Raw genomic sequence first — 9921 nt, forward strand, 5'->3', positions numbered from 1 at the left:
GGAGGTGACCTGTGGTTCAGGATGAGTCTGTTTTGGGGTGGGGGAGGATAAGGGCAGCAGAGGAGTGGGGGAGGTCAGTGGGAGAAGCCTTTGGGCAGGGGCTGCCACACTCGCAAATAATGCTGGTCAACTGAAGTGAGTTGGGGGAGAAGGCCGAGAGAGGTGGCCATGGGAGGGAGGGGCAGGGGGAAGGGGGGGAGGAGGTGTGGGGGGGATAGGGAAGGTGACGTGATGAAGCGAGGTGGGAGAAGAGATATGGTCAGGGATGGAGAAGAGGGCCATCCTGGATGGGCCAGGTACAGGGTGGAATCAACAGGACTAGAGCCAAAAGGATAACAGACGGCAGAGAAGAATGGAGGTGTAAGCCTCCGTAAGGCTGATAACGTGGAACTTGCGAGGGCTCAATGGACCAGTTAAAAGATCTTGGGTTTTTGCGCACCTCAGGAACTTGAACGTGAGGTGGTCTTTTTGCAGGAGACACACCTATGCGTGAAGGAACTGGTTAGACTAAGGAAGGGGTGTGTTGGTCAGGTTTTCACTTGGAAAGTCACGGGAAATGGCAATTTTGGTGAGTAAGAAAACAGGGTTTGTGAGCACGATGGAAGTGAAGGACCAAGGTGGGTGATATGTCATTGTAAGTGGGGTTTCAGAAGGGACATTGGCTTTTGTGATAAGGTACGAGCTGCGATTAAAGATTATGTGGAATTGAACCAGAAAGGGGGGGGGGGGGTGTGTCGTGGCCCGGTGGCCACCTTTTGGGAAGCACTGAAAGCGGTGGTCCGGGGGGAGGTTATATCGTTCAAGGCTCATGCGGATAGGAAATGGAGGGAGGAATATAAACAGCTCACGAACAAGATAGTGGAGGTAGCTAGAGAGTACTCGGGTGGATTGGCGAGGAGGAAAAAATTACAGGGGCAATTCCGTAGGCGGGAGAGTGGTAGGGCAGCTGCATAGGGCAAGAGGGGTGCAGTACGGATATGGGGAGAAGGCGAGTTGAATGCTAGCGCACCAGCTACGGAGGCAGGCCATGTCCAGGGAAATATTGAAGATATGGACTGGTGCTGGGGATGTGGTGTCGGAGCTGGGGAAGATAAATGAGGCATTTAGGGAGTATTATAATGAGTGTACAGGGCGGACAAGGGGGGGGGGGGTGGTGAAGTGGGGGACATGGGGCTGTTCTTAGGTGAACTGGAGTTTCCTCAGTTGGAGGAGGAGAAGAGGCAGGCAGTAGATAACCCTTTGGGGCTGAAGGAGGTACTGGACATTATAAAGGGTATAAAGTCAGGGAAGGTTCCGGGGCCTAATGCATATCCAGCGGAATTTTATAAGTAATTTGTGACGGACCTGGCATCACATCTCTTGGGGGCATTTAATGAGGTGTTGGAGAAGGAGAGGGCTGCCGGAGACAATGGTGCAGGCAGCGATCACATTAATACCAAAAAAGGGGAGGGAGCCCAGGTACCGGAGGTAGTGATGTCCATGGATGCAGAGAAGACATTCGACTGGGTGGAGTATCGGTACCTGTTTGAGGTCCTGGGAAGTTTTGGCTTTGGGCTGAGGTTTGTGGCATGGGTGCGCTTGTTATATGCGACACCGAGGGCGAGTGTACGGACTAATGACATTGGCTTATGGAACTTTGAATTGCACAGCGTTGACGCTGTTGCCACTGCTGTTTGCACTGGCTGTAGAACTTCTAGTAATGGCTCTTAGGGGTTGGCAGAGAGGCAAGGGATTATGAGGTGTCAGAGAGAGCATCGGGTGTCGCTTTATGCTGATGACCTACTGTTGTATGTTCCGGACCCACTGGAGAGCATAGAGAGGATCATGGGCCTGTTGGGGAGATTTGGGGGGTCTCGGAGTTGAATGTAGGGAAAAGCAAAGTTTTCCTGCAGAATGAGTTGGGACAGTGAGCCAATTTAGGGGAGTGACATTTAAGGTGGCTAGAGACAGGTTCAGATACCCAGGGATTCAGGTAGTGAGGGAATGGATGATGCTTCAGAAGTGGAATTTAACAACGCTGGTGGAAGAGACCAGGGAGGATCTCAAGAAGTGGAATATGTTACAATTGGCTTTGGCGGGGAGGTTCCAAGTGGTAAAGATGAATATTCTGCCGAGGTTCCTGTTAATTTTCCAAACACTCCTGATCTTTGTTCCAAAGATCTTCTTTCGGAAACTAGACACAAATATGGGTGGGGAAGGTGCCAAGTTAGGAGCACCCTGTTACAGAGGCAGAGGCAGCATGGAAGTTTGCCAAACTTGCTTCATTACTATTGAGCGGCGAATGTATAGAAGGTGAGGTGATGCTGGGAAGGAGAGGGGGTAGCATGGGTTAGGATGGAGGAGGAATCCTGTAAGGGGTCCAACTTAAGGGATATGGTGATCACAGTGTTGCCAATGGCACCAAGCAGGTACTCACAGAACCCAGTGGTGCAGTCCACCGTGAAGATCTGGAACCAGCTGAGGAGGCATTTTAGGATAGAGGGGATATCGGTGTTAATGCCATTGTGTAGTGTGTGAATCATGGGTTTCAGCCGAGGGGGATGGATGGTGTGTAAAGAAGGTGAAGAGAAGTGGGGCTGGTCAAGGTGAAGGATTTGTATCTGGAAGAAGGGTTTGCCAGTATGGATGAATTGAGGGAGAGGGTGGATTTCCCAAGAGGGAATGAGTTTAAGTACCTGCAGGTAAGGGACTTCATGCAGAAGGTTTGGAAGAGGTTCCCCAAGTTGCCATGGTACACCCTGCTGGAGCGACTGTTGCTTCTGGATGTGGAAGAGGAGGGTAAAATTGGAGACAGAAACAGGTCGCTAGGAGAGCAGGGACGTGAGAGGAAAAATAGGAAGGGGAGCTGAGAGTGGAGAAAAAATGGGGAGTATGGAGTGAGGCGCTACAAACGGTAACTGCAACATCTAGGTGCGCAAGGCTGGGCCAGATACAGTTCAAGGTCGTACACAGGGTACATATGACTTGGGAAGAATGAGTGGGTTATTCCAGGCGGTGGCAGGTGAGTGTCAGAGGTGTGGGCGGGACAAGCGAATCATGCGCACATGATCTGGGGCTGCGGAACTTTGGAGAGATTCTGAGAGGGAGTATTTGCGGCCCGAGAAAGGATAGTGGGGGAGGAGGCCTTTGGTGCCAATATTTGGAGTTTCAGAGAAGTCGGAGCTGACAGAGGGGAGGAAGGCCGATGTTGAGGCTGGCGACGAATCTTATTGGAGTGGTGGTCAGTAACGCCACCGGGTGTAGCGGCCTGTCTGGGTGGCCTGTATGATTTCCTTCAGCTAGAGAAGATAAAATACGAGTTAAGTGATTCAGTGGAGGAGTTTGAGGCAAAATGACTGTGTTTGAGGAGTTATTCGACATGGGGAAGGGAGAGGGTGAAAAAAGGGAAAAATTTGTTCAAACTGTACAGTCGTTTGTTGGGAAGCCTGTTTCCCAAATTGTTTATGTACTGTAACTTTTTAGATAAGTTTGCAATAAAATACATCGAGTTGCAAGTGGCAAGGCCCTCATTCACGAAGGAAGTTTTTTTTTAAAGCAATATTAGAAGAATATTGCTAGATGACCAGCAGACATACGGTGAGAAGGAAAAGAGTAATGGGGAGAGATGAGAGTGGTGACCCCCTTGGAGTTGCTTCAAATAGAATTTTTGCTTGGAATGGGCAATGAGGCATTTAGGAGTAAATAAACTGTAGGCTGGAAGAACCAGATACCAAAGATGGAGCAGAAGAAAAATGTAGCTGCATCGAGAGTCACGCTTGCTCGGGCAGCAGTAGGAGAAACAATCAACTGATGGGCACCATCAGATGGGGCACAAAGAGAATTGACACCAAATTCGACTGAACCTCGTCCTTTCCTTTCCAGCTGTTTACTAAGAGAGTTAATTTCAATGAAGGTGTGATACATTGCTTTTAGCTGTATGCTAAAAATTCACTTGGTTATAACTTGAAAGACCAGCCTGTTTTAAATATTCGTCACCTAATTCAATTAAAACTCTCATCCATGCTTTTCCAGATGCTTCCTAAGATAGTTACTTTCAATGAAGGTGTGAGCCATTGTTTTTAGCTTAATACAAGAATCCTGTGTGTTTGCTAAGCCTGCTTGTGAGAAAGAATCTGCATTTTATAATCCTGCTCGTTGTAGCTGCTATTAACCTTTCGTGGGATCTTTCCCTGTATCCTCTCAGGTTTCTCTCAGACCAGATATTTCCAGACTTCCACGTTTCAAATGACACATTTTTCCGTATTTTCAACAACAATGGTCATGGGAAACCTGACAGCCCACACTCCGTGACTCTCATGAGGGTTACAAAAATTGGCAAGTAAAATTAAGGTGAACCCAAAGATGTTTTATCAATATTTTAAGAATAAGACAATAACTAAGGCGTGGATCCATAAAATAGAAAAAAGGTGACCTTTGTGTAGAGGCGGAACATGTTGGTATGGATCTTAATTAATATGTTGTTTCTGTTGTCAGAAAAGAGGAGGATGCTGCAAATATTGTAGTTAAGAAGGAATGTGATATATTGTATTTTACAAATATAAAGATGAAGTAGAGAAGAAGTATTAATGGGATTAGGATCCTTGAGAGTGGACACATCCCCATGCCGGGTGAAATATCCTCAAGGGAGGAAATAGCTGTAGGTTTGATCATCATTTTCCAATTCTCACTGGAGCCAAGTCTGATGCACAAGGATTAGAGGACTGCTAATGTTGTTCCTTTGTTTAAAAAGGGATCAAGAGATAGACCAAATAATTACAGGCCAGTCAGTCTAACCTTGGTCATGGGCAAATTTTGGGAATCAATTCTGAGAGATTGGATAGACTGTTACTTAAAAAAGATTAATCAAGAAAAGTCAGCATTGATTTGTTAAGGAAAGATCGTGTCTGACTCACTTGATTGAAGTTTTTTTGAGAAAGTAATGAGAAGGATGATGAGGGCAGTGCAGTTGATGGGGTCTACATGGATTTTAGCAAGACGTTTTGACAAGGTTCCACATGGCAGGCTGGTTAAAATAAATTCCTGTGGGATCCAGGAATAAAAAAACTGGCTCAGTGACAGGTGTTTCTGTAACCGGCTGATTCCAGTGGCGTTCCCCTAAGTACTGGGTCCCTGCTTTATGTGGTAAATATATTAACGATGTGTACGTAAATATAAGGACATAATCAAGAAGTTTGGAGGTGACACAAACATTGTCCGTGTGGTTGATAGTGACGAGGACAGCTGTAGATTGCGGGAAGATGTCAATGGACTAGTCAGTTGGGCAAGAAAGTGGGAAATGAAATTCAACCCAAAGAAATGTGAGGTGATGTAATTGTGAAGGTCACACAAGACAAACAAATGCACAATAATTAGGAGAGGTGTAGAAGTAAAGGATCTTGGAGTGAAACTCCACAGATGCCTTAAAATAGCAAGGCAGGTGGGATAGAAAGCATATGGAATTCTTTCCTTTATTAGCCAAGGTAAATAATATAACAGCAGGGAGATTATGCTGGAACAGTATAAATCATTAGATAGGCCACAACTTGAGTACTGTGTGCATGTAAGGAACCTCTCTTAAATTGTTGTCTGATCCTGGTTTTCTCTTAATGCTTGTCCTGCGAGATGTTTTTAAAACTACAGTCTTTTGGTTTTGAACTGAAACCCTCTCACTGCAAGCTGCTATTCGAACAGGCCCAGGCACACAACTTGATGCGCTACATTCTGTGTCACAGCTCGCAATGTCATTTTGATGGGCTTGGCTAGCAGCCAATCCCCTTTTCTGAAACTCCGGGACATTTTCTGTTTTGATTGGAATTGGTAGAGCCTTTCAGAAGATTCTGGAGCAGACGGCTGGTTCAATTTTCGCTGTCAGTTTAGTTCTGAGAAGGAGCTAGGCAGAAGCCTGTTACATAAATCCCAGAAAGGCTGGAACTTTTCTCTTTTATCTCAGCTGGAGTGAGCTGGTCTGAACACTCGACCAGTCCAATGAAGGTTTAACTCCTGATTCAAATGCTGCAGGCATTCTCTAAACAGCCAGGCCTGTGCAAGTTAAACCTCTGTGAGAAAGGCTGGGAAAAGCCCAGGCTGATTATCTCTCCTGAGAATATAAAAAGGGACATGGAGTCCAGGCCCTTTTCTCTCTCTCTCTATACCACAGCCAGAAAAACCTGCAGAAAGAGCAGACAAGCATTCCAGAGGCAGAGTGGACCTAAACTCTCAGGTATAGAGTACTATCTTAGTGATACTGAGAGTCAATTTGGTGGAGGTGTGTACAAGTGAAGGTTACTTTCCAGCAGAATTCCTGCAGTCCATAAGGTCTAATTGAAGGTAGATTCTAAAAGATCCATACCAACTGATGATTTCAAGGTCACCAACTACAAAGACTACAACCTCAGCAGCAAAGGTTTTCTCAGCCTTTTAATTCCTGTTATTTTGAACCTTTCCTACCCCCCAGTGTGTCTGAAAGGAATCTGTCTGAGTGGAGGGTGACAAAGGGTTTTGGAAATAGTTAGGTTCATGTGCCATTGTTTCCGTTACATGTTTATCTCTTTTCTTCTTGTAAATAAATAGTTTTGAAAAATGTTTTATTTACAAATCTGGTGCCCATAAGTCATTGGAACAGTCGAGGCTCAAAGATCTCAGGAAAACATACACATTTTGGTTAATTCACTTATGTTGGGACTCTGGGGTAGTGGGCTGGAATTGACCGCACATTAGCCCAGGGTATCATAACAGTGCAGTTCTGGTCATCTCATTACAATTGTGTAAAGAAAATTACATATAGTTTAAATAATTGCTATACATTTTTTAGATAAATTTAAGATTAAACTTCTTAGGCAGGCTAACATCTTTATATTGTCAATTGCCAGGACTGCAAAATTGCAACTATGAGGAAATATTTGATAGGCTTGGCTTGTTCCCCTTGGAACAGAGGCTTGGGACGGCAATTTGATTTAGATGTACAGAATTGTGAGGGTCCTGGATAGAGTGGATGGAAAGTATCTGTTTACTTTGGCAGAGAGATCAGTGACCATGTGGCAAAGGTTTAAAGCGATTTATAGAAATATTAGAGGGAAGTTGAGGATCGGGTTTTCTTTCATCCAAAGGGTAGGAAGTGTCTGGAAGGGCAAAAGCCATCAACTCATTTAAAAGGTGCCCAGATACATAGCCTGAAGGACTACAGACTAGGGGCCCAGCATAATGCTTTGGGGACCCAGGTTCAAATCCAACCATGGCAGATGGTGAAATTTGAATTCAACAAAAATCTGGAATTAAAAAGTCTATGGATGACTATGAAGCCATTGTCGATTGTCATAACCCATCAGATTCACTAATATCCTTTAGGGAAGGAAATCTGCCATACTTATTTGGTCTGGCCTACATGTGACTCCAGATCCACAGCAATGTGGTTGATTCTTAACTGCCTCTCATGGACAACTAGGGAGGGGCAATAGATGCTGGCCTTGCCTGTGATGCCCACATCCCATGGATGAATTTTTAAAATGCTGGAAAGTGGGATTAGACTGGGTGGCTTGTTTTTCAGCTGCTGCAGATAGGATGGATCCAGTAGCCTCTTGTTGTGCTGTACACTTTGTATAATTTTATATCACAATAATCTAATATTAACCAGTTGTTGGTTAGAAAATTACAATTGAGATAAATGTCTGAATTTGATAGATTTTTGAGATCAATTTAAGATTAACAATCTTAGGCACGTTAGCATCTTCATCTCGTCATTCTGTTGCAAATTTCAAAGTTAATTTGCTTGTATTTAGAGTGTTTCTTGAGCTCCTATGGCGTTGGTCTTAGGAGTTGGTGATGAACTTGTTCCTTTGCCTTCTTCTGGAACAATGACATTAACCTTCTGAATATTATTAGGTCTTCTTGGATTCTCTGCTCCTGGGTAAAGATAACTTCTGCTTTGGCAGTGTATATGGACCAGCCAAAATAAATATTACTTCTATTGATCTCAAGGAACTTGGAAATCTAGGTGGCACCTATGCCCATATTTAGCTGGTATAACCACGTAATTTTAACATCAGCAACCTTTATGTATCAGAGATGGACTTTCTAATTTTCCCAAGACATCTCTTCCACAGTCAAGCTAAAACTGTCTGCACATTTTATTGCAAAGGCTACTATATGAACGATAAAGAGGAAAGGTTAAACTAAGGAATGGACCTAGGGGTGAAAACTGAGGACTTTAATGTGAAAAGAACCACCATATTTATTCTTAACCTCCTCAGCTGTATTGACTAATGTTATGGCATGGCAGATGACAAGTGCCAGGCTGACCAAATTCCAAAGGCAAACTCAGAACAAGCTGCCACAAAAGTTTGAAATTTGTATATTATGAGTTGGCTGAGGTCAACATAAGTAAATGTCAGACCATTTGTAATGATTTTAAATATTAATTAAACTAAAGAAAATAACATTTAAAGACACAAGAACACCTTTACACAGTTAACAGTACTTTACAAACATTCCCTGAAAGATATTGGTTTAAAGAAACTCAGAGGTAAAACTCCTTTTCAAGGTAGCAGTCTGTACATATTTTCTAATCGACAAAATTCCAGTAACACTACCATACAATGCCCACCCGCTCCTAACGGAAATCTCACACTGGCTCTCCTCTCTGAGGGTGTCAGCAAAATAATTTTTATTATTGTCACAAGTAGGCTTACATTAACATGGCAATAAAGTTACTGTGAAAATTCCCCAGTCGCCACACTCCGGCACCTGTTCGTGTACACTGGTGGAGAATTCAGAATGTTCAATTCACCTAACAAGCACGTCTTTCGGGACTTGTGGGAGGAAACCAGAGCACCAAGAGGAAACTCATGCAGACATGGGGAGAACGTGCAAACTCTGCACAGTGACCCAAGCGGGACACTCGTGCTGTGAAGAAACAGTGCTAACCACTGTGCTGCCCATAACTGGTGTTCACAGGGTCTGGCTTGAGCACACAGCCTTGGGTCACGATCTCACATACCTCAACAGCTTTCAGTCTCACTTTAAAAACATTTTTTAGATTTTCCATTCTATTGTTTCTACACTTTTAGAAGCTTCTCTTCCCAGAATTGATCCACTTTTCTTTATTACTATTTATCAAATAAACCTACTTTTTGCCTCACATTTATGATCTCCCAATTGTGTATGTTTCCTTTGAAATCCAATAGTAAAACTTTAAAATTACTTCTCTTATCTGCCCAATATAAATTCATCAAACCTATTCCCTAGCAGTGTTCATCACTATTTCAACCACTCATCTTCACACCTTTTATCAATGCTTTTGTCTTTGTAGTCCAAATGCCTCTAGTTTAATCAGATCATCATATCCATACACAGCTTTTTTTCCTAGTTTATGACAATATTACAGAATACATAAAGAACTCATTTTCCTCACACTAATCTGCAATTCTTGTTCAAAAAGTTGTTTCTCTGCTGCCAATCGTACTCCAATAGCATCCAAATTAATGAAACATTGGCACATGGATATGCCGATGGCCTTATTGGCTTGTTTTATTGCTGGTAAGGCATTTTACAGATGAGGATTTTACTGAATGCTGACCTGGGAGACCTCATTTCCTTTGCCAAGTGCGGCCTCACCTGTCCTTTGACATTGCCCATTGGTGTTTGTGTTGATGCCATCCTGAGCCATTTTCCTGGCTATTTTCAGATGTGTTTTGCCATTGCCTTCAATCGTGTTGTCTGTTTAGGCGCCAACAACTTTATCATTGTGACATATAGTATTGGGCTACAGTGATACTTCACACGTTTGAACAGGGAGTAGTAGTAATGCTAGACAGGGAAGCTGCAAACTGTGTGTGAGCTAAATGCGATTCAGATAAACTGATGTTAGTGAAATTAAAGAGCAAACCAGTGGACATTACTATCATTCAAATAGATATGCCCACAGCGAACATCCAGCTGGGGAGGTTA

This window comes from Scyliorhinus canicula, chromosome 21, assembly GCF_902713615.1.
Source record: "Scyliorhinus canicula chromosome 21, sScyCan1.1, whole genome shotgun sequence".
NCBI classification, from domain to species: Eukaryota; Metazoa; Chordata; class Chondrichthyes; order Carcharhiniformes; family Scyliorhinidae; genus Scyliorhinus; species Scyliorhinus canicula.